The sequence below is a fragment of the Schistocerca nitens genome, chromosome 2, assembly GCF_023898315.1.
Source record: "Schistocerca nitens isolate TAMUIC-IGC-003100 chromosome 2, iqSchNite1.1, whole genome shotgun sequence".
Lineage (NCBI taxonomy): Eukaryota > Metazoa > Arthropoda > Insecta > Orthoptera > Acrididae > Schistocerca > Schistocerca nitens.
Window position 1 is genome coordinate 995,455,919 of NC_064615.1, and position 22,880 is coordinate 995,478,798.

Below are 22,880 nucleotides of genomic sequence, written 5' to 3' on the forward strand. Positions count from 1 at the left end.
TGGCGACTTCAGCGAGGGGGTGCCCTGTCTTGTTGAAAAATGAAGTTGTCTTCGAGCAGCCTCGGAAACAACCAGTTTCGTAACATAACGATACACTGCTGACCATAACCGTGTTTACAACAAAGAAGAATGGGCCGCAAACAGATGATCGGGATATCGCACAAAACACATTGACTTTGGGCGAATCTCGTACATGTTCAATGGATGCATGTGGGTTCTGTACGCCCCAAATTCGAACACTGCGTTTATTTACCCAACCACTAACACGGTAGGTCGCTGCTTCACTGAACACGATGCATTGTGCGAAAGTGTTATCATTGTCAATAGCATCAAGAATCTCGTTACAAAATGCCACACGTTTGCATCTGTCATCAGGACGGAGAGCTTGTAACAGCTGTAACTTGTACGGCTTCATAACCAACCGACGGGTCAAAACACGCCAAATTGCTGTTGTAGGCAGTTGTAACTCCAAACTGACGAGTTCATTTTGAAGGACTATGTTGGAAAGCTGTTTGAATTCGTGCAACATTTTCTTCAGGAACACGAGGGCGGCCAGTAGTCATTCCTTGACATACAAATATTGTATCTAGAAACTGTCGATACCATCTGCGAATGTTCCACCTATTCGAAGGATAAATTTGGTATCTCAACCTGAAACGTCCTTGCACTGTAATCACGGAATTGCATTTCGCAAACTCGAGAACACAAAATGATTTCTGCTGCGGATAGCCATTTTAAACATATGGCGGTTACCAAGCTGAGTAGAAGACAACTGACATCTATCAGCTATTAACATAAACTAGTTCGTTTCTCCAATAGCCGATCCGAGGCGCAGCGATCGATAGTTTGGACAAAATAATACTTTGTAATATGTACGAGGGCTATTCCGAAAGTAAGGTCCGATAGGTCGCGAAATGGAAACCACGGTAAAAATCAAAAATGTTTTATTTGCAACAGTTAGATACACCTTGCAGCTACTTATCTCCATAGTCGCCGACCCGACTTAGACGTGTATCGTAGCGTTGTACCAACTTTCCCATACCCTCGCTATAGAAGGCAGCCGCCAGTGCTCTCCGCCAATTCTCTACGCTGGCCTACGGCTCGTTGTCTTGTGCCGAAATGTTGTCTTCATAACCAGCGGTTCATGTGACCTGAGCTGAAACTCAGAGGGAGACAATTACGGGCTGTATTGTGGGTAATCTCACATTTCCATTTGAAAACGATGCAGGAGCATCTTCATTGCCCCTGCAGAATGCGGCTGAGAATTGTCTTGAAGACGAAACAGCACGACAGTTATGTAATGTTAGCTGCATAGCTTCAGGGGAAATTTCTCACCAGGCCCCCGTACTTGGCGGCAGACACTATTTTCTAGACATCTTTACGCACTCACTGCGAGCTCAGAAATGAGAAGAGCGACGTGATGCTAACTGGGGTTATACTAGAGACACTACCCAACACATCTGTGCAAAGCTTTATCGGATTTTCATAGTCGTTTCCATTTCGTGACCGATCGGACCTTACTTTCGGAATAGCCCTCGTATATTCTTTTTGAAACACCCTTTATATAGAAGAGTAATTCGTTGCCAGAAGAGTTATGTTTTGAAAGGGAGCTGTTGGGGTAGAACAAGATTTAAGATAAAACTGTGCACACGTGAATTAAAAACGGTCAGCTGCCTAATTAGGCAAAGTATTTCCAATTAATTATACTGTTAATGAAATAAACTCTCTGCTGTATGCAACTTTACTTGCGCGTAAATCAGTTTTGTGAGTTGGACGCGAAAACAACAAAAACCCCTAGTATGTAATGGCAAAGTAGCTAGTTATGAACAACACTGATAATTGGTTAAAAAGTATTAACAAGAAACTGTTGAACGCTAACGTGTGCTGTCTGCTCTAGAGTATGAAATATGCTGTTCATTGCAAAGTTTCATTTAATATGGAAGCAGCACAGCTAAACTGGACATGAGGTTACTCTAATACTTTTTCTGTTGTAAGACAGTAATTTCGGAATGACAATAAAATATTAATTTTAAGAAACATGGACATTATTTTGTCTTGTGAAGCGTATAAGTCTTTGATTTACACAGAACCTAAGTGAAGTAATGGGATCATAAATCTGTTACGTTGTCGCCGGTTATGACTTCAACTGCACAAAATTCTCTAGAACAACTTCTGAACTTTACCAATACTTTCAGTGTAAAGTTTAATAAACTACTGGCTCAAGACAAGTTGGGGGGGGGGGACTGAAACTGTTCTGTCTATTGACTGGTTTAGGATTAACGCTTCTAACAAGACACGTAAATACGAAAATATGAATAAAAGCACCGTTACAGTCCCGTAAAGATAATTGTGTAGTCCTTTGAACTGGTACGGCTTGTACTTAGTTTTTTAACAGTATTCTTATTCTGTTATCTTTTGGTGCTGAGCAAAGCTTTTAGTATGGACTGAAAATAATTACTGCAATGAATCTTTTTTCTTACCACCCGTTCTTTTGAATTGCTTTAGCTATTCACTTTACTGAGCACGTAGAGTATTTCATACAAAAGTGTAACTAAACGCTTGATATAATTATTAATACACCAGAATCAATAAACACTTCTCGAACTGTAAGGAGTCCCTCGTTCAATGACTTTCGACACTCGGAATATGGCTGAGTACTATGGGACTCAGCATCTGCTCGCTTTCGGGAGGACGACGGTTCAATCCCGTCTCCAGCCGTCCTGATTTAGGTTTTCCGTGATTTCCCTAAATCGTTTCAGGCAAATTCCGGGATGGTTCCTTTGAAAGGGCACGGCCGATTTCCTTCCCAATCCTTCCCTAAACCGAGCTTGCGCTCCGTCTCTAATGACCTCGTTGTCGATGGGACGTTAAACACTAACCACAACAACAACAACTTAGCATCTGCGGTCATGAGTCCCCTAGAACTTACAAGGGAACCTCCCCATCGCACCCCCCTCAGATTTAGTTATAAATTGACACAGTGGATAGGCCTTGAAAAACTGAACACAGATCAATCGAGAAAACAGGAAGAAGATGTGTGGAACCATGAAAAAAATAAGCAAAATATACAAACTGAGTAGTCCATGTGCAAGATAGGCAACATTAGGGACAGTTTAAGCTGAGGAGTGCCGTGGTCCGGTGGTGAGAGTGAGCAACTGCGGAACGAGAGGTCTTTGGTTCGAGTCCTCCCTCAAGCGAAAATTTTACTTTCTTTATTTTCGCAAAGTTACGATCTGACTGTTCATTCATTGACGTCTCTGTTCACTGTAATAAGTTTAGTGTCTGTGTTTTGCGACCGCACCGCAAAACCGTGCGATTAGTAGACGAAAGGACGTGCCTCTCCAATGGGAACCGAAAACATTTGATCGCAAGTTCATAGGTCAACCGATTCCTCCACAGGAAAACACGTCTGATATATTGTATACGACACTGGTGACGGCATGTGCGTCACATGACAGGAGTATTTTGTCGACCCACCTAACTTGCACACTAGGCGAATCGGTAAAAAGATTCTTCTACCTTTCCCGATTTAGGTTTTCTTGTAGATGTGATAATCACTCCCAAAAAAGTGATGAAAACACAAGAGTTTGTCACATAAACTGCAACAAATGAATGCAACAGTTTCACAGTCGCACAGTTTTCCCTGTGCTCTGTCAAAACATATGTTTTTTACGTTTTCAAATGTTTCCGTGTGTAGACCGTAAAACTGTGCATATGTCCAAGCAAATCTGAACATGCCCTGGAATTTTGGAGAGCGAAGTTGATTATGTGTGAGAGGCTGAACTTTGATAATTGTCTGAAAATAAAAAATTAAACTTTTCTCTCGAGAGGAGATTTGAACCGCGGACCTCTCATTCCGCAGCTGCTCGCGCTAACCACTGGACCACGGCGCTCGTAGGCTGGCACTCCCCTTGATGTTGCCTACGTTGCCCATGGACTACTCAGTTTGTATATTTTGCTTATTTTTTCATATTTCCGCACAACTTCTTCCTGTTTTCTCGATTGATCTGTGTTCAGTTCTTCATGGCCTATCCCTGTGCCACCTTATAACTAAATCTGAGGGGGGTGCGATGGGGAGGTTCCCTTGTTAGAACTACTTAAACCTAACTAACCTAAGGACATCACACACATCCATGCCCGAGGCAGGATTCGAACCTGCGACAGCAGCAGTCGCGGGGTTCTGGACCGAAGCGCCTAGAAGCGCACGGCCACCGCGGCCGGCACACTCGGAATACTTCATCACTATGAAAAGGAACCTATCCACGTAAGTGATTCAGGAAAAATCAGTGTTCTCAACACAAAGTTGAAATTAGAACACCAAACGACCCACTGATCAATGAAAATGAATACAATACTAAAATTTACTTGTTCAAAAGGTGGTGACCTTGGTGGTCTTTCGTAGCTAAAGCATAAAGTCGTCAAGCTTATAGTACAGGGTGGCTAATCAAACTCGAAAAAAAAAACCGGAGTGAGGAGAAAGATGATGTCAAGAACCTGATAACAAATTAATGGCAAACGGGGTGTAGAGGGAGATACCAGAATAATGACTTTCCTTTCCTCCCGCTGAGATACACCAGCCTTAAATAGTAGTTTAACAGCAGTTTTTAAACATTGATAATTTATATGGATAATATTCACGTAACTAACACACTTCGAAACAGTAAGTATTTTAAAATTAGTGATTTACGTAGCTCAATGAAATTAAATTTCAATGCTGGGTAAAAGCACGGAATGCCATGAGATTGTATCAGATTCCGGAAATTCCTTGCAGGTTCCCTGATTTTCAAGCTAAAATATAATTCCTCGAGAAATCCAGGATTTCCAGAAGAATAACCACCCTCTCATGACTGTTGACGCAAAAATTCTGTTAAATTAAAAGGAAGGTCAGCGTTGGCCGTAATATTGATGGTTTATTGATCGCTTCTCAGTTTTGGTTACTTATCACTTGATACCAGTGTCTATGAGTTTAATTTGTACACCGCAGCACTGAAGATGATCACTATGTGATAGAAAATCGATTCTGCTACCAATAAACCATCAATATTACGGCCGACGCTGACCTTCCTTTTAATTAAACATATATGGTCGTTGTGCACACAGCACTTCATTGAGTCGCCAGTCAATTAAAATTCTGTGTAAATTATTTTCTTGGCGTCGGAATTTTACGATTGAGAATAAAATGTTAAATATCACTCTCAAATAGCCCATGTAAATCCACATTCGATGCATAATTAATCCTAACTTGCTACAATTTTTACCTCATTAAGAACTTGGGGTGTTACCCGGTTGGATGCTGGCCACCGACTTCGTCTGCGACAAAGAACTCCTGCGCTATTTCGCGCCAAACCACATTTTACACTACCGCCTACAGTTTTTCGTTACAGAGGCACTTCCCTCCAGGTTTTAGATTTCATACAGTCCGACCTAGCATATGTATGAACCACTTATACCTATAAGAAGTTTACACATTTTCATTATGTAAGAACATAGTTTTACAGAATTACATTCACAGATCAACCCATGTCAAATAACTTTACAGAAAATAAGAACATCTATCTTCATATACGTTGAGTCAAAGAAATTATAATACAGATATTACAGTATGCTTAGAAAACATCGAATTAACGTAAGAGAAATACAATCGATATTGTACATATGTGTTCGAATCTATCCACTGCTTGTTGTTAGGGGACACGAACCTCAGTCAGAATTGTTCGTTACGCACTCACACAGATCACTCGTAGGGGCAAAGATCGGTCATCGAGCCGGTGACGTACAGCACCGGGGTGATAATGGTGTTGTTGCTCGGTAACCAGCGAGTCGTTGTAGCAGTTTAGTAGATGGAGTGTGAACGGATGAAACAGCGGGTCAGTATGTCGCCTTCGCCGTGGATGGTTCGACATACACTACTGGCCATTAAAATTGCTACACCAAGAAGAAATGCAGATGATAAACGGGTATTCATTGGACAAATATATTATACTAGAACTGACATTTGATTACACTTTCACGCAATTTTGGTGCGTAGATCCTTAGAAATCAGTACCCAGGACAACCACCTCTGGCCGTAATAACGGCCTTGATACGCCTGGGCATTGAGTCAAATAGAGCTTGGATGGCGTGTACAGGTACAGCTGCAAATGCACCTTCAACACGATACCGCAGTTCATCAAGAGTGACTGGCGTATTGTGACGAGCCAGTTGCTCGGCCACCATTGACCAGACGTTTTCAACTGGTGAGAGATCTGGAGAATGTGCGGGACAGGGAGGCAGTCGAACATTTCCTGTATCCAGAAACGCCCGTACAGGACCTGCAACATGCGGTCGTACGTTATCCTGCTGAAATGTAGGGTTTCGCAGGGATCGAATGAAGGGTAGAGCCACGGGTCGTAACACATCTGAAATGTAACGTCCACTGTTCAGAGTGCCGGCAATGCGAACAAGGGGTGACCGAGACATGTAACCAATGGCACCCCATACCATCACGGCGGGTGATACGCCAGTATGGCGATGACTAATACACGCTTCCAATCTGCGTTCACCGCGATGTCGCCAAACATGTATCCGACCATCATGATGCTATAAACAGAACCTGGATTCATCCAAAAAAATTACGTTTTGCCATTCGTGCACCCAGGTTCGTCGATGAGTACATAATCGCAGGCGCTCCTGTCTGTGATGCACCATCAAGGGTAACCGCAGTCATGTTATCCGAGCTGATAGTCCATGCTGCTGCAAACGTCGTCGAACTGTTCGTGCAGATGGTTGTTGTCTTGCAAATGTCCCCATCTGTTGACTCAGGGATCGAGAGGTGGTTACACGATCCGTTACAGCCATGCGTTTAAGATGCCTGGCATCTCGACTGCTAGTGATACGAGGCCATTGGGATCCAGCACGGCGTTTCGTATTACCCTCCTGCACCCACCCATTCCATATTCTGCTAACAGTCATTGGATGTCGACCAACGCGAGCATAAATGTCGCGATACGATAAACCGCAATCGCGATAGGCTACAATCCGACCTTTATCAAAGACGGAAACGTGATGGTACGCATTTCTCCTCCTTACACGAGGCATCACAACAACGTTTCACCAGGCAACGCCGGTCAACTGCTGTTTGTGTATGAGAAATCGGTTGGAAACCTTCCTCATACCAGCACGTTGTAGGTGTCGCCACCGGCGCCAACCTTGTGTGAATGCTCTGAAAAGCTAATCATTTGCATATCACAGCATCTTCTTCCTGTTGGTTAAATTTCGCGTCTGTAGCACGTCATCTTCGTGGTGTAGCAATTTTAATGGCCAGTAGTGTAATTATTCTGATTAAGGGGTAAATGTATTAGTTTGTATTAAAATTGAACATCAGAATACAGAGTGTCACTTATCAGTGGTTGCGCTTCAACAACAACGGCCTATGGAATACAGTGTGGACAACGTATTAGCATCCCCAGAATAGCGTGTGACAATAACAGTTCGACGTACGTGGTCTGTGTTAAGATTAGACATGAGTAATGTGTAACAGGAAAGTACTGACTGTCTCCATTGTGTTTAAAAAACTATATTGATTTACAATATTGCAAACTAACAATGGCGTAAACACACACACACACACACACACACACCATCGACTCACAATCCCCCTTTCTTCGCGGCACTCCTACCCACTACCCTCTCTATTGTTGCACATACAGAAATACTTACCACCTCCCACCGTAAAATACCCTACAAAATGCCCACATATCATAACATTGTCATTCAATAAAGCGACTCACACGCTAAGCCCCATGTTTAATTCATAATCAACGTGTACTAAGCAAAAATAATGTACAACGTAATTTCGGTAGAACATAATAGATGAAATGTAATCCGCAGCTCTTTAGTTGGATAGACTTTGTAAGCCGCACGTGTAATTTTGAAACAACGAATACATCTTACTTTTGCAATAAATCAGTAAAATTATTTACTATCATCACTGTGCGAGTGTTGACGGAAGAAAAGCTCTACCCTGACGCAGTTTGTTTGAACATTAACTTTAATAACGTTCATTGATTTGTTTACATTCTGCCTTTGGCAATTTTTATATAGCGCAGTACATTTAATGTAGAGGGACAACACAATTCATGTTTTCCAGAGTAACGTGTGTAGCAGGAAGAAACGCACGAAAGCAACTAACTGTTAGTAATGTTTTTAAATCTGTCTCGCTCCATTCAGTGCTTCATTGTTTCGTTTTTCTGTCTGGCCACAGCTACAAGACCCCCACGGTACTACAAACATTCCTTAAAAGTGTGTACCATCTGATGATGAGGGTCTAGCCGATTCGAGACTGGTCATGAGAAATAAATAAAAATTGAATCATTATCAAAGGCGCCTGGTTGCAGTTATTTTCTGGAAACCTTTAATGACAATGATTGCCGTAAATACCTGTTTACGCCGTCAAGGTTCGTTGTAGCATCACCTGTGCCAGTATCTGTCATCGACAGCCATTAGGCCGCGGTCACAAATATCAAATTAGGCTGCTTTATTATTTTCAGTTTTTCAGCAATTAAATTATACTGGAGAGTTACGTTATTCTACCCTCAAATGGTTTCCGTGGATAAATTCCAAGCCTCACAGCGACGAGGTTGAAATGGTAATATAAGCTGATTATAAATTTTAAGTTTGAGACACACTGAAAGCTAAAACTATATTTAGATAATTTTTGCTCTTCTTTTTCTCTTGCTGCCCACCAACTCTTGTCATCAATAATAAATTCCATTCGTGACTATTTCCCTGATTTGGAAAATCGACATGCAAATACATTTTTTTTTTCAAGACCATGTTCACTGAGTGAAGGAATATTTTCAAATAGTAAGTTTGAGGCAATGTACTTGTGCATTTTCTTAGATTCCGTGAAGAAAACACACTGGCTGGCAACATTTTGTGGAGCGGTTGGTGGCAAGTATTCATTATCAAGAAAAGCCTTAAGATTACGAGTTCCGTACACCACAATTTGGAGGTGTGAAAGCATATTTTTGACTGTGAAATCAGTAGACACAAACGCAAAGAATAGGGATGAACTTGGAGTGCGATTTTCAGCGTGCATTGGCTGATATAATATCAAGGATAAAAAAGTTAACATATTTACAAATAAGCAACAACAACTGCCTCATTGAGTCATTATACACTCCTGGAAATTGAAATAAGAACACCGTGAATTCATTGTCCCAGGAAGGGGAAACTTTATTGACACATTCCTGGGGTCAGAGACATCACATGATCACACTGACAGAACCACAGGCACATAGACACAGGCAACAGAGCATGCACAATGTCGGCACTAGTACAGTGTATATCCACCTTTCGCAGCAATGCAGGCTGCTATTCTCCCATGGAGACGATCGTAGAGATGCTGGATGTAGTCCTGTGGAACGGCTTGCCATGCCATTTCCACCTGGCGCCTCAGTTGGACCAGCGTTCGTGCTGGACGTGCAGACCGCGTGAGACGACGCTTCATCCAGTCCCAAACATGCTCAATGGGGGACAGATCCGGAGATCTAGCTGGCCAGGGTAGTTGACTTACACCTTCTAGAGCACGTTGGGTGGCACTGGATACATGCGGACGTGCATTGTCCTGTTGGAACAGCAAGTTCCCTTGCCGGTCTAGGAATGGTAGAACGATGGGTTCGATGACGGTTTGGATGTACCGTGCACTATTCAGTGTCCCCTCGACGATCACCAGTGGTGTACGGCCAGTGTAGGAGATCGCTCCCCACACCATGATGCCGGGTGTTGGCCCTGTGTGCCTCGGTCGTATGCAGTCCTGATTGTGGCGCTCACCTGCACGGCGCCAAACACGCATACGACCATCATTGGCACCAAGGCAGAAGCGACTCTCATCGCTGAAGACGACACGTCTCCATTCGTCCCTCCATTCACGCCTGTCGCGACACCACTGGAGGCGGGCTGCACGATGTTGGGGCGTGAGCGGAAGACGGCCTAACGGTGTGCGGGACCGTAGCCCAGCTTCATGGAGACGGTTGCTAATGGTCCTCGCCGATACCCCAGGAGCAACAGTGTCCCTAATTTGCTGGGAAGTGGCGGTGCGGTCCCCTACGGCACTGCGTAGGATCCTACGGTCTTGGCGTGCATCCGTGCGTCGCTGCGGTCCGGTCCCAGGTCGACGGGCACGTGAACCTTCCGCCGACCACTGGCGACAACATCGATGTACTGTGGAGACCTCACGCCCCACGTGTTGAGCAATTCGGCGGTACGTCCACCCGGCCTCCCGCATGCCCACTATACGCCCTCGCTCAAAGTCCGTCAACTGCACATACGGTTCACGTCCACGCTGTCGCGGCATGCTACCAGTGTTAAAGACTGCGATGGAGCTCCGTATGTCACGGCAAACTGGCTGACACTGACGGCGGCGGTGCACAAATGCTGCGCAGCTAGCGCCATTCGACGGCCAACACCGCGGTTCCTGGTGTGGCCGCTGTGCCGTGCGTGTGATCATTGCTTGTACAGCCCTCTCGCAGTGTCCGGAGCAAGTATGGTGGGTCTGACACACCGGTGTCAATGTGTTCTTTTTTCCATTTCCAGGAGTGTACTTTGGTGTAATTAAATTCAATGAAATCACATTACTTTATTTTTTTGTCCATTAACTATATGAAATTACAATGAAATGAATACCCTTAGCTACATACAGGGGTTGACTTAAGTCAACGGGGACAGTTGAAATGTCCCGACCGGGACTCGAACCCGGGATCTCCTGCTCACATGGCAGACGCTCTATCCAGCTTTTCTTTTAATCTCATTTTGTTCGTTTTCGTTCGTTGCATCTGCTCGTCGCGGATGTCGCAAGACACCCGTTTCAGTTCGTAGTTGATCGATTAACTCAGGTTTTTTTTATTTTTTTATTTATTTATTTTTTTATTACAGAGGGCAGCTAACCCTCTCACCGAACACGCTTAGTTACCGTGCCGGCGTCCATCTGAGCCACCGAGCCACCGAGGACACAGAGGATAGTGCGACCTTAGGGACTTATTTCTGGCACGCCTCCCGTGTGACCCACATTCGCAACTTATTGTCCCACACTATATTCATAGTGCCCCTACCCATCATACTCATTACTCGCGACTTTACCGCTGATTCCCGTAAGAGTTCGGGCACTTTTTGTGCATCCGCACAGAAGAAGATGGTCAAATGGCCGGTGAGCCTTAACTGTATATGTGTATGAAGATGGTATCTGTTCTTTCGGACAGATACCATCTTCATATATATGTACATTATCTATACATTGACTGTGCGGCTGGTCCCGGTGGTGTACGAGTTCTTCCTCGGGCATGGATGTGTGTGTTTGTCCATAGGATAATTTAGCTTAAGTAGCGTCCGCAGCTCGTGGTCGTGCGGTAGCGTTCTCCCTTCCCACGCCCGGGTTCCCGGGTTCGATTCCCGGCGGGGTCAGGGATTATCTCTGCCTCGTGATGACTGGGTGTTGTGTGCTGTCCTTAGGTTAGTTAGGTTTAAGTAGTTCTAAGTTCTAGGGGACTGATGACCATAGATGTTAAGTCCCATAGTGCTCAGAGCCAGAGCCAGAGAGAGCTTAAGTAGTGTGTAAGCTTAGGGACTGATGACCTTAGCAGTTAATTCCCATAAGATTTCACACACATTTGGACTGTACATTATCTACCCTTCGTCACTTCAAAAAATGGAATATCCCATGCCTGTCCAACGTTTATTCAGGTGTGTAACATTCTTAGAGTTTCCAGAATGAGATTTTCATTCTGCAGCGGAGTGTACGCTGATATGAAACTTCCTGGCAGATTCTTAGAGTTATTTAAGGTATTTCAAATTTGACTTCTATTCTGCTAGAAACACATATTTGTTATATCACACGCGTTCCGTTTTATTCCCTTAAACATTTTCTGTGGTCTGCAACGAAACATATTTACACTTCTGGTTTGGTTCTAGATCGAGAAATAATTCGTTTCTAAAGTTACTGCATTTTCGTCTCATTTTTGTTTACATCTGGATGTGTCATGTGCATGCACTTTTTTCTTATATTTATGAGCTTTGCACTGGTGTTTATTTCCTTTTTATGCTGACTGCTGTTTATCGGTTATTTAGGCTGGAATTTGCACGCCAGTAGTGCAACTGGACATCCACAGAGTAACTACAGATGGCCTTTTCAGATGAATCACGTTTAATGCTCCATCGGACAGATAACCGTTGGCGTGTTTGGCGTGAAACATCGGAAAGCAAACACTCTGCATGCATTATCGTGTGGGGAAAGTTTTCGTGGCATTCGTTGGGTGACCTTGTCATTCTGGAAGGCACGATGAAATAACGCAAGTATGCGTCTATCCTTGGGTACCGTGTCCACCCCTACATGTATTTGTCTTTCTTCGGTACGATGGCATCTACGAGAAGGACAATGCAACGTGTCACGCAGCTTGCAGTGTACGTGCGTCGTTAGAAGAGCACCAGGATGGGTTTACCGCACTCCCCTGACCAAACCAATCGATCATCTGTAGGGCCATCTCGATCGCGCAGTTCGCGCCATGGATCTTCAACCGAGAAACCCAATGCAGTACTGGAGTCGGCGTGGCTCCACATCGTTGTCGGTACGTTCCAGAACCTCACTAACTCTCTTCCAGCAAGTCTCACAGCTCTTTTGGCTGCAAAATTGGTTATTTAGTCTTTTGACAGGGGGCCACATTAATGTGACTGGACAGTCTAAATATGGCAGTTACACAAACAGATTTGGAATAATATTTCACCATACTCGATTTTATGTCGATAAACACATAAGCTAACACAAGTTTCTTGCCAGCAGCGCACCTTTCAGGAAAGTGATGCTGGGATTCTCGTACGAAGGTCACGAGGAATGGGGTGAAGCACCCTTGCCTGCCATAAAATGCTGTTCCCGAGACGTCTGTCATCGTCTCTCACAATTAAAATGTACAGAAACCACATGCGCTGGCATTACAACCAAGGGACAGAATTCGCGAACGTCCTAGCCTTTTCGCCGGTCGGAGCGGCCGTGCGGTTCTAGGCGCTACAGTCTGGAGCCGAGCGACCGCTACGGTCGCAGGTTCGAATCCTGCCTCGGGCATGGATGTGTGTGATGTCCTTAGGTTAGTTAGGTTTAATTAGTTCTATGTTCTAGGCGACTGATGACCTCAGAAGTTGAGTCGCATAGTGCTCCGAGCCATTTGAGCCATTTGAACCTAGCCTCTTCGTTACCCTGAACTGCAACGCTTCGCCGTATTTTACACAACGTAACAGCTAAAGGGACAGAGTGCTATCAACATACAGACAACTCACATGTGTTCATAGTGGTTTCTTTTTTTTCCTGCTAACTGTTTCTTTGTGTCTCCCTACGATTTCCCCACCTGTGCTAACCTCCTCATCTCTGAGCAGTACTTGCAATCAACTTCCTTAATTATTTATTGGACGTAATCCTATCTCTGTTTTCACCAACAGTTTTTACCCCCTGCATCTCCATCTGGCAGCACGAAGGTTGTTCTATGATCTTGTAACACATGTCTTCTCATCATGTCCCTTCTTTTGTCATAGTTCTGCAGACGTTTCTTTCTTCACATTCTGTCGAGAGCCTCCGCATTCCTTACCTTGTTAGTTCATCTATTTTTCAACATGCTTCTGTACTACTGTATCTCAATTCTCTTCTGTTCCAGTTTTCCCACAGTACAATGCTGTGATCCAAATGTACATTCTCAGAAATTTCTTTCTCAAATTAAGGCTTATGTTTGATACTAGAAGTCTTTTCTTGAACATGAAATGTCCTTTTTACATGTGCTAGTATACTTTTTATGTCTTCATTTCGTATCTTGTCGGTCCATCTAATTTTCAACATTCTTCGTAGCATCACATCTCAAACGCTTCGCTTTTCTTCTTTTTCGCATTCACTACCATACAATTCTCTGCTCCAAAGATACATTTCTAGAAAGTTCCTTCTTAGATTAAGGCTGAGATCTGCAGACTTCTCTTGCCCCGTAATCCCTTCTTTGCCTGTGCTAATGTGTGTTGAATTTTACGTCCGTCATGAGTTATTTTACTTCCAGGAGAGCAGAATTCCTTAGCTTCGTGGTCCCCAATTTTGATGTAAAGTATATCGTTAACCTTATTTCCGCTACTCTTCGTTACCTTATCTTTCTTTGGTTTGCTCTCGATCCATTTTCTGTGATCATTTGACTGTTTATTCCATCCAACACGCCCTGTAATTCTTTACTTTCGCCGAGGACAGCAATGCCACCAGCGTATCTTATCATTGATATCGTTTCACCTTGAATTTTATTCCACTCTTGACTCGACCTTTTATTTCAGTCATTGTTTTTCCATGTTATAGATCGAATAGTAGGCGGGAAAGACTGCAGCCCTTGGTTAGGCATGATTTGTAATGTTTCAATAAGGTGAGGTTCAACAGTCGTAAAGTATTTTATAAAATGCATTCTAACCATCAACTGTTTATTTGTCCCATTATCATCTAACGTTTTCGGTCATTAACCACCATCCAGGTGCCCTTGTCTCATATGGGATGCTTTTACCTAATCTGTTGTACCCTACGTCCTGGATTATGGTTAATAACCGAAACCGGCAGATGATTAACGGGACGAATAAACAGTTGATGGTTACAATGCATTTTACATAAAAAAAGCTACAGCTCTGTCTTACACCCTTTTCGGTCCGATTACTTTGTTCTTGGTCTTCCATTCTTAGTGGTCTCTGTTGGTTCTTGCACATATTGCATAGTACCCGTCTTTCCATAAAGCTTACGCCTACATTTCTCAGAATTTTAACATGTCGTACCACTGCACGTTGTGAACGCTTTCCCCAGGTCCACAAGTCCTCTGAACGTGTCTTGACGTTTTTAAAGTCTTGCTTCCCCTATCAGTTGCACTGTCAGATTTTCCTCTCCAGTGCCCTTAACTTCCGTAAGTGAAACTTATGGTCGTCTAACAGACACTCAAGTTTCGTTTCCATTTTTGTGTGCGTTATTCTTGACAACAACTTGGATAGGTGAAATGTTAAGCTGATTGTACGATGGTTCTTGCACTTACCTACCCTTGCTACCCTCGGGCTTAAGCGGATATTTTTCCGAAAGTCTGATACTTCGTATCCAATATCACACAATATCACAGACTATGCACACTGATCTGAATATTTCCCCTAATGATCTAATGATTTCAGAAAATACGACGGAATGTTATCCATCCCTTCTGCTTTATTCGATCGCAAGTCTTCCAAAGCTCCATTTCACTCTAATACTGGACACAAAGTGTCTTTCATATCTACCCCAATTCTTCCTCAGTCACGTCATCAGACAAGTTGTTCCCTTGCAGACGCCTTCATTGAACTCTTTCCGCCTATCCGGTCACTGGTCCGAGCCTAACAATGAAATTCCCATTGGACTCTTAATTTTTGACGCCCTTGCCTTCCATTTTATTTTCTATACATTGAATCAGCCCTTCTTGACGACCATTTATTCACCAGTTTGTTCACATTTTTACTGCAACCATTTCGCGTTGGCTTCTCTACATCTCATATTTATTTCATTATAAGTGAAGTATTTCTGCACACCTGAATTTTCTTAAACATCTTTGTACTTCCTTTTTTTCATCGATCAACCTTAGTATTTCTTCTTTTAGCCGAAGTTCCTTAGGTACCTTTCTTATACCTTTGATTGTCTGTCTTAGTTCTGTGACTGCCCTGGTTAAAAATTTTCATTCCTCTTCAACTACTGTGGTATTTACTAGCGTAGCATCTCTAGCCTCAGAGAACTTCAAATGCATTTCATCATTCGTCAGTGCATCGGTATCCAACTTCATTGCACATCGATTCTTACGAACAGGTCTCTTAAACATCACCCTACTCTTCATCATTACGCAATTGTGATACGAATCAACATCTCTTCCTGGGTAAGCCTTACGATCCAATACCCGATTTCGATATGTCTTTCTGATCATAACTCAGCTATACCTCCTCGTTTTGTGATTTTTTAACTAAAAATACTTTAACACTCTTGTAATTACTGTTCATATGGAACAGTTCGTCTATACATAGTTGCCATTAACGATGATACACCTATCGCAGTGGTAGAAGGGAGTGGATAGCTTGTGCAGAAGGGTTGCGGAGGGATCCTCTTTTCCACGGTGTCCTGCACCTTCTTGTCACAGGAGACACTCTGACGTTTCAGAGATTGTTTTCAGGGGCCGAAGATAGTGGGTCACATGGGGAGACAACGGCTCTGTAAGGGGGATGTTTCAGGATCTTTCATCGACACTGATGAACAAGTTCGAGAGTCGTCTTACAAGGAGAGGTCCCTTGAGGTGCGAACGACTTTTCGCAACAACGTATATAGTGATGTAGGTTAAGATCGGAGGTAGCACACATTACAACGATACACCCTTGCTTGCGAGTAACAGACGAAAAAAGAAATTCGGAAATTTGCGTGACACGCAACTGCGACAGAAAAGGTGACTTATGTTGCTTGCTTATGTGGTCTAATGGATAGGTTAACAGCTACGCCTGAAGGAGTTTGTGAGTTCGGATCGGTGTAGATGCACTAATTTTTTCTTATTTTTAAGCTTTATCGATATGACTTTGATCATCATTTTTGTTCAGTTAACTGATTTAAATGTAATTTTTTAATTCCATACCTTCCTCACATAATTTTAATCATAATATCAACTTCATTTGCTCTCATTTTTCTCCCTATCATTCTTTCTCGACTTGAAATCTTTGTTCATATGTTTTAATTAATTTCGATTTAATTTATTTTATCACCTTGCTTCTTTGTCCACATTATTCCGTTCATTATATTTGTTTCTTATTTAAATTTTCATCTGAGTTATTTTTTCCGCAGCGCATAGGCATTTAAGTTATGTTTTAAGTGTTCGTATGTTGATTACCCGCTACGGTCGCAAGTTCGAATCCTGCCTCGGGCATGGATGTATGTGATGTCCCTAGGTTAGTTAGGTTTACGTAGTTCTAAGTCTAGGGGACTGATGACCTCAGATGTTATGTCCCATAGTGCTCAGAGCCGTCTGAACCATTTTTTGTTGATTACCGTACAAAAGAAATTGCACATCTGGTAACAAAAATACATTTTTCACACCATTCTACAAATATAAATAAATTATTTCGTCATTTGTTTTCTTAACTGACAGATCGGAATCTTCAAATAACAAAATATTATAAAAATGGCTCTGAGCACTATGGGACTTAACATCTATGGTCATCAGTCACCTAGAGCTTAGAACTACTTAAACCTAACTAACCTAAGGACATCACACAACACCCAGTCATCACGAGGCAGAAAAATATTATAAAAGATAAATCTAATTAAATTCATATTCACAAAAATTCCGATTGGAGAATAAATTATATAAAGAAAAAGGAAACAAATGGAAAAGTTCATGCAGCGATTAAATGATTTGACATAGAAACAGAAATAAAAAATTATGTTTAAACTAAACAAATTAATAAAAATAATGATCGAAGTAACGTCGATAAAAATTTTAAAAATGTTTAGTGCACCTAGCGAAATTTGAACCCATAGCCTCCTATGTGTGAACCTATTATTCTATTTATTACATTAAGCAACCAAGTTCTTTTTGGAACTCTTGACGATCACACAAAATTACGAATTATTTTTTCGTCACTTACTCGCAGACGAGACCCGCTAGGGCAAATGGGCGCAGGGTGTGATACCGTATAGATAGTTTCAAGAAGTAGATCACACCACTGGGGACCTATCACTGTTAGCCACATGGGGCCTAGCGTTGTCTTGGAGAAGCACTGTCCCATTCGAGAGCTTGCACCTGCATGTGTTCTTCATGGCCTGTTTGAGTTTGACAAGGGAAACTCCCCATCGCACTACACTCAGATTCCAGTGGATAGCCTGTCGAATATTGAACACAGACCAAGCACGAAAACAGGAAGGAGGTGTACTGAACTGTGAAAAGAAATCGCAAAATAGAAACAGTTGATACTCCAAGGAGTAGAGGTCCCATATAGGGCAACTCAAAACTGCAACGGCGTCACGGTGTGAGCGTGCAACACGGCCGGTTCGTGTTCAAACCCTCCTTGCAACATTTTTTTTTTTCCGCTGTTGCTTTATTCAGATTCGTTTCTGTGTCTGGTGTAACGTCCGTTTGCAACACCGAGGTGTAAGGAAGGAACCTATAATGACAGTTGATTCTGCACAAATCATCTACACTCCTGGAAATGGAAAAAAGAACACATTGACACCGGTGTGTCAGACCCACCATACTTGCTCCGGACACTGCGAGAGGGCTGTACAAGCAATGATCACACGCACGGCACAGCGGACACACCAGGAACCGCGGTGTTGGCCGTCGAATGGCGCTAGCTGCGCAGCATTTGTGCACCGCCGCCGTCAGTGTCAGCCAGTTTGCCGTGGCATACGGAGCTCCATCGCAGTCTTTAACACTGGTAGCATGCCGCGACAGCGTGGACGTGAACCGTATGTGCAGTTGACGGACTTTGAGCGAGGGCGTATAGTGGGCATGCGGGAGGCCGGGTGGACGTACCGCCGAATTGCTCAACACGTGGGGCGTGAGGTCTCCACAGTACATCGATGTTGTCGCCAGTGGTCGGCGGAAGGTGCACGTGCACGTCGACCTGGGACCGGACCGCAGCGACGCACGGATGCACGCCAAGACCGTAGGATCCTACGCAGTGCCGTAGGGGACCGCACCGCCACTTCCCAGCAAATTAGGGACACTGTTGCTCCTGGGGTATCGGCGAGGACCATTCGCAACCGTCTCCATGAAGCTGGGCTACGGTCCCGCACACCGTTAGGCCGTCTTCCGCTCACGCCCCAACATCGTGCAGCCCGCCTCCAGTGGTGTCGCGACAGGCGTGAATGGAGGGACGAATGGAGACGTGTCGTCTTCAGCGATGAGAGTCGCTTCTGCCTTGGTGCCAATGATGGTCGTATGCGTGTTTGGCGCCGTGCAGGTGAGCGCCACAATCAGGACTGCATACGACCGAGGCACACAGGGCCAACACCCGGCATCATGGTGTGGGGAGCGATCTCCTACACTGGCCGTACACCACTGGTGATCGTCGAGGGGACACTGAATAGTGCACGGTACATCCAAACCGTCATCGAACCCATCGTTCTACCATTCCTAGACCGGCAAGGGAACTTGCTGTTCCAACAGGACAATGCACGTCCGCATGTATCCCGTGCCACCCAACGTGCTCTAGAAGGTGTAAGTCAACTACCCTGGCCAGCAAGATCTCCGGATCTGTCCCCAATTGAGCATGATTGGGACTGGATGAAGCGTCGTCTCACGCGGTCTGCACGTCCAGCACGAACGCTGGTCCAACTGAGGCGCCAGGTGGAAATGGCATGGCAAGCCGTTCCACAGGACTACATCCAGCATCTCTACGATCGTCTCTATGGGAGAATAGCAGCCTGCATTGCTGCGAAAGGTGGATATACACTGTACTAGTGCCGACATTGTGCATGCTCTGTTGCCTGTGTCTATGTGCCTGTGGTTCTGTCAGTGTGATCATGTGATGTATCTGACCCCAGGAATGTGTCAATAAAGTTTCCCCTTCCTGGGACAATTAATTCACGGTGTTCTTATTTCAATTTCCAGGAGTGTATTACCAGCCTGAAGAAACAGCATTTCAAATATGAACGGCAAACATTTGATGACAAGTTGACAAGTCAACCGAATCCTCTACCGAAAAACTCGTCTGGTGTGTGATACACGGCATTCGTGACAGTACGTGTGCCGTATGATAGGAATCTCTTATCAACGCACCTAATTTGTGTTCCTTGTAAGTGAGTGAGATATGCCTCCTTGCCCGATTAAGGTGTTCGAATGAATTTTAATGTGATCACTCCCAAAGAAATGATGAAAGCAATTGAACGCAACAGTTTCATTTCACGCAGTTTCTCTGTGCTCCGTGAAAACATATGTTTTTAACGTTTTTCCATGCGTTCCGTTTTAGAAGTTTTGACACCTGGATTCCTTTGTTGCAACATAATTCACACTCGTTTAATTGGTGATTTCATTTCTGTGAGGCGTCTACGTGGTATCTCGCCTGCTGTGACTATTCACCACATTTATTTGCGACGGTAACGTATTCTTCCATGACTCATGTTCTATAACCAATGACTGTAGAAAGAGAATAAACATTTCAATGACCGGGCGGACAGTTCATAATGTTGAGAAATAAAGAAAATAAAAATAAGTGATACGTAGGAGTTTTGGACACGGCGCGTCCACAGTATAGGCGAACACCCTCATCACTTAACCACGACGCCACGGTTCTTCACTTTCTCTCAATATCACACTTCTGTCTCCATTTTTTTTTGTTTTTTTTTTTTTATTTTGTTTAGAGTTGATCTGTGTTCAGTTTTAGACTGGCTATCCACTGGACCCTCTTACCATTAGTCCATCAACAAAGGAGGTGGCTTACATAACACTCCTTCGACCTATACTTGAGTATTGCTCATCAGTGTGGGATCCGTACCAGATCGGGTTGACGGAGGAGATAGAGAAGATCCAAAGAAGAGCGGCGCGTTTCGTCACAGGGTTATTTGGTAAGCGTGATAGCGTTACGGAGATGTTTAGCAAACTCAAGTGGCAGACTCTGCATGAGAGGCGCTCTGCATCGCGGTGTAGCTTGCTGTCCAGGTTTCGAGAGGGTGCGTTTCTGGATGAGGTATCGAATATATTGCTTTCCCCTACTTATACCTCCCGAGGAGATCACGAGTGTAAAATTAGAGAGATTCGAGCGCGCACGGAGGCTTTCCGGCAGTAGTTCTTCCCGCGAACCGTACGCGGCTGGAACAGGAAAGGGAGGTAATGACACTGGCACGTAAAGTGCCCTCCGCCACACACCGTTTGGTGGCTTGCGCAGTATAAATGTAGATGTAGATGTAAATCTGAGGTGAGTGCAATTGGGAGTTTCCCTTGTCAGTAACGTGTTACGATACCGTCTGAGTTAATTGTCGCATCTCATTATAGTCGGTCATCGAAAAAGAAATGAGGACCACTTCTGCGACCTTCAGGGCAGAGTGGGCATTTTTTGGATGAGGCCAGCCAGAATCCGTCACTCCGTGCTCATTCCTTTGGAGGCAGGGTCAAAGTGCTGACACCACGTTTCTTTACACGCCAGTGTATTAGCAATGAAATCCGTTCCTTGCTCCATATATCTCAACAGGTGGGTCAGCCAAACACCCATTCTCGCCGCCTTCTGATAAGCTGAAATATTTTAAAATAAAGTTAGGACAGCCTTGATCGTAGTAGAACATTTTCACGGCAACTAACTGTCTTCAGACGGCATGCACTGAAATGTAGTACAATATACCCGTAGATTTAGAAGGAAATCTAATAGTAACCGTTAATGTAGGATATGTAAAATATGACTAAAATTAAAATAAATTATTCCCTTTGACACAAGTTGTGGCTGTGAACGGAGGAGGTATCGTGGATGAACGAAGGTCAACCACTGCTTAGGGTAGAGGGGGCACTGTGTTAAACTGTGTTAACTATTGGATGCTCCGCCCAGTGCTTATCGCATTACGTCAGTAAGAGCCAATCAGGCAAATAGTACACATGAAGCGTTATTACAAATACTTTTGTTTATGTCGCACAATTCCTTCTTTGTGTTGTGGCTTTCTCCGTCAGAATATTTTGTTCAAAGAACATACACCAGGCATTTCAGACATCACAATCATTCTGTAGGACCCATTACGTATAATTTGAAAAGTCTTCTGAATGTACCAAAAAAACGTTTACTGGATACCTCAGAAGAGAATTACACTTTTTATAAAAATAAGCCTTCGAATTTTGCATGGGTGCTTAATTAAAAGGAAAAGACTTATATTAAAGAATAAATGCAATAATTTTACTTGCTGTGTGACCGGTTACGAAGCCTCGTAACCGGTTGGCCCTGGCTATTATTAGCACGCAATCTGACTGTATAAATTAAAAATTAAGAATGACAAGGAATTTCCATTAACACAATTGATTAATTAAGTCCCCTGCAACTGTAAAAGCTACGAAACAACAAAGCACAAGTGTAACTGTTCTGTGTGTGGTAGTGTGACTCAACGTACATGTATCTGGCTCGTTTCTTTCTCAATACGACAAAATATTTTAAACACGATTTACAGTGAATTAATTGAAAACCCAGAAATACTGTAATTGCACATAGAAACCAGAATTACGAGTCTGATAAATGAACTCGAGCCAGATGCTTTATCGACTGTACCTGTGAGCAAGAGGGATTGTTATTAAAGAAAACTGTAATACATTTTTACCTCATTATATATTGACGAAAATATTCCATTACACCAGCATCATAAATCAAAAGCCCATCTCCTTTCTCAAATATATTCTGACAATTGCGTCTTCTTCCATCTATACATTACACCAACCGAACAGTACAACATTTCAGTCAACACTCAGATCGTCTACTCTCTCGCCCAACAGAACAAACGACTGCTCTCGACATCCTCTGAACTACTACTGCCCCAGTGGAGGCGGCGGGATAATAATATTTGGCGCAATCTCTGGCGCTGTGACTCAGTGTAGCCACCTATCAACTTGCTGAAAGATCAATTAGACTTCAGAGGAAGATACTTTTTGAGCCTTTTTGATGACTTCCGTAGAACGCTTTTGCTCTCTTCTAAATGTTAACAACCAATTGTTTATTACTTTATATTTGTAATTTCACTTACATTGTATTTAGATTCTGCTTCTCACATGCTTTTCCACTATTTATCCTATGTGTAATTTTAGTTTAATGACTGATAATGACAGTGTTTGCGGTATAGCGCAGAGATCGAAGGGCTACACCACAGTCGCCAACGCACATCGATACCTACCACA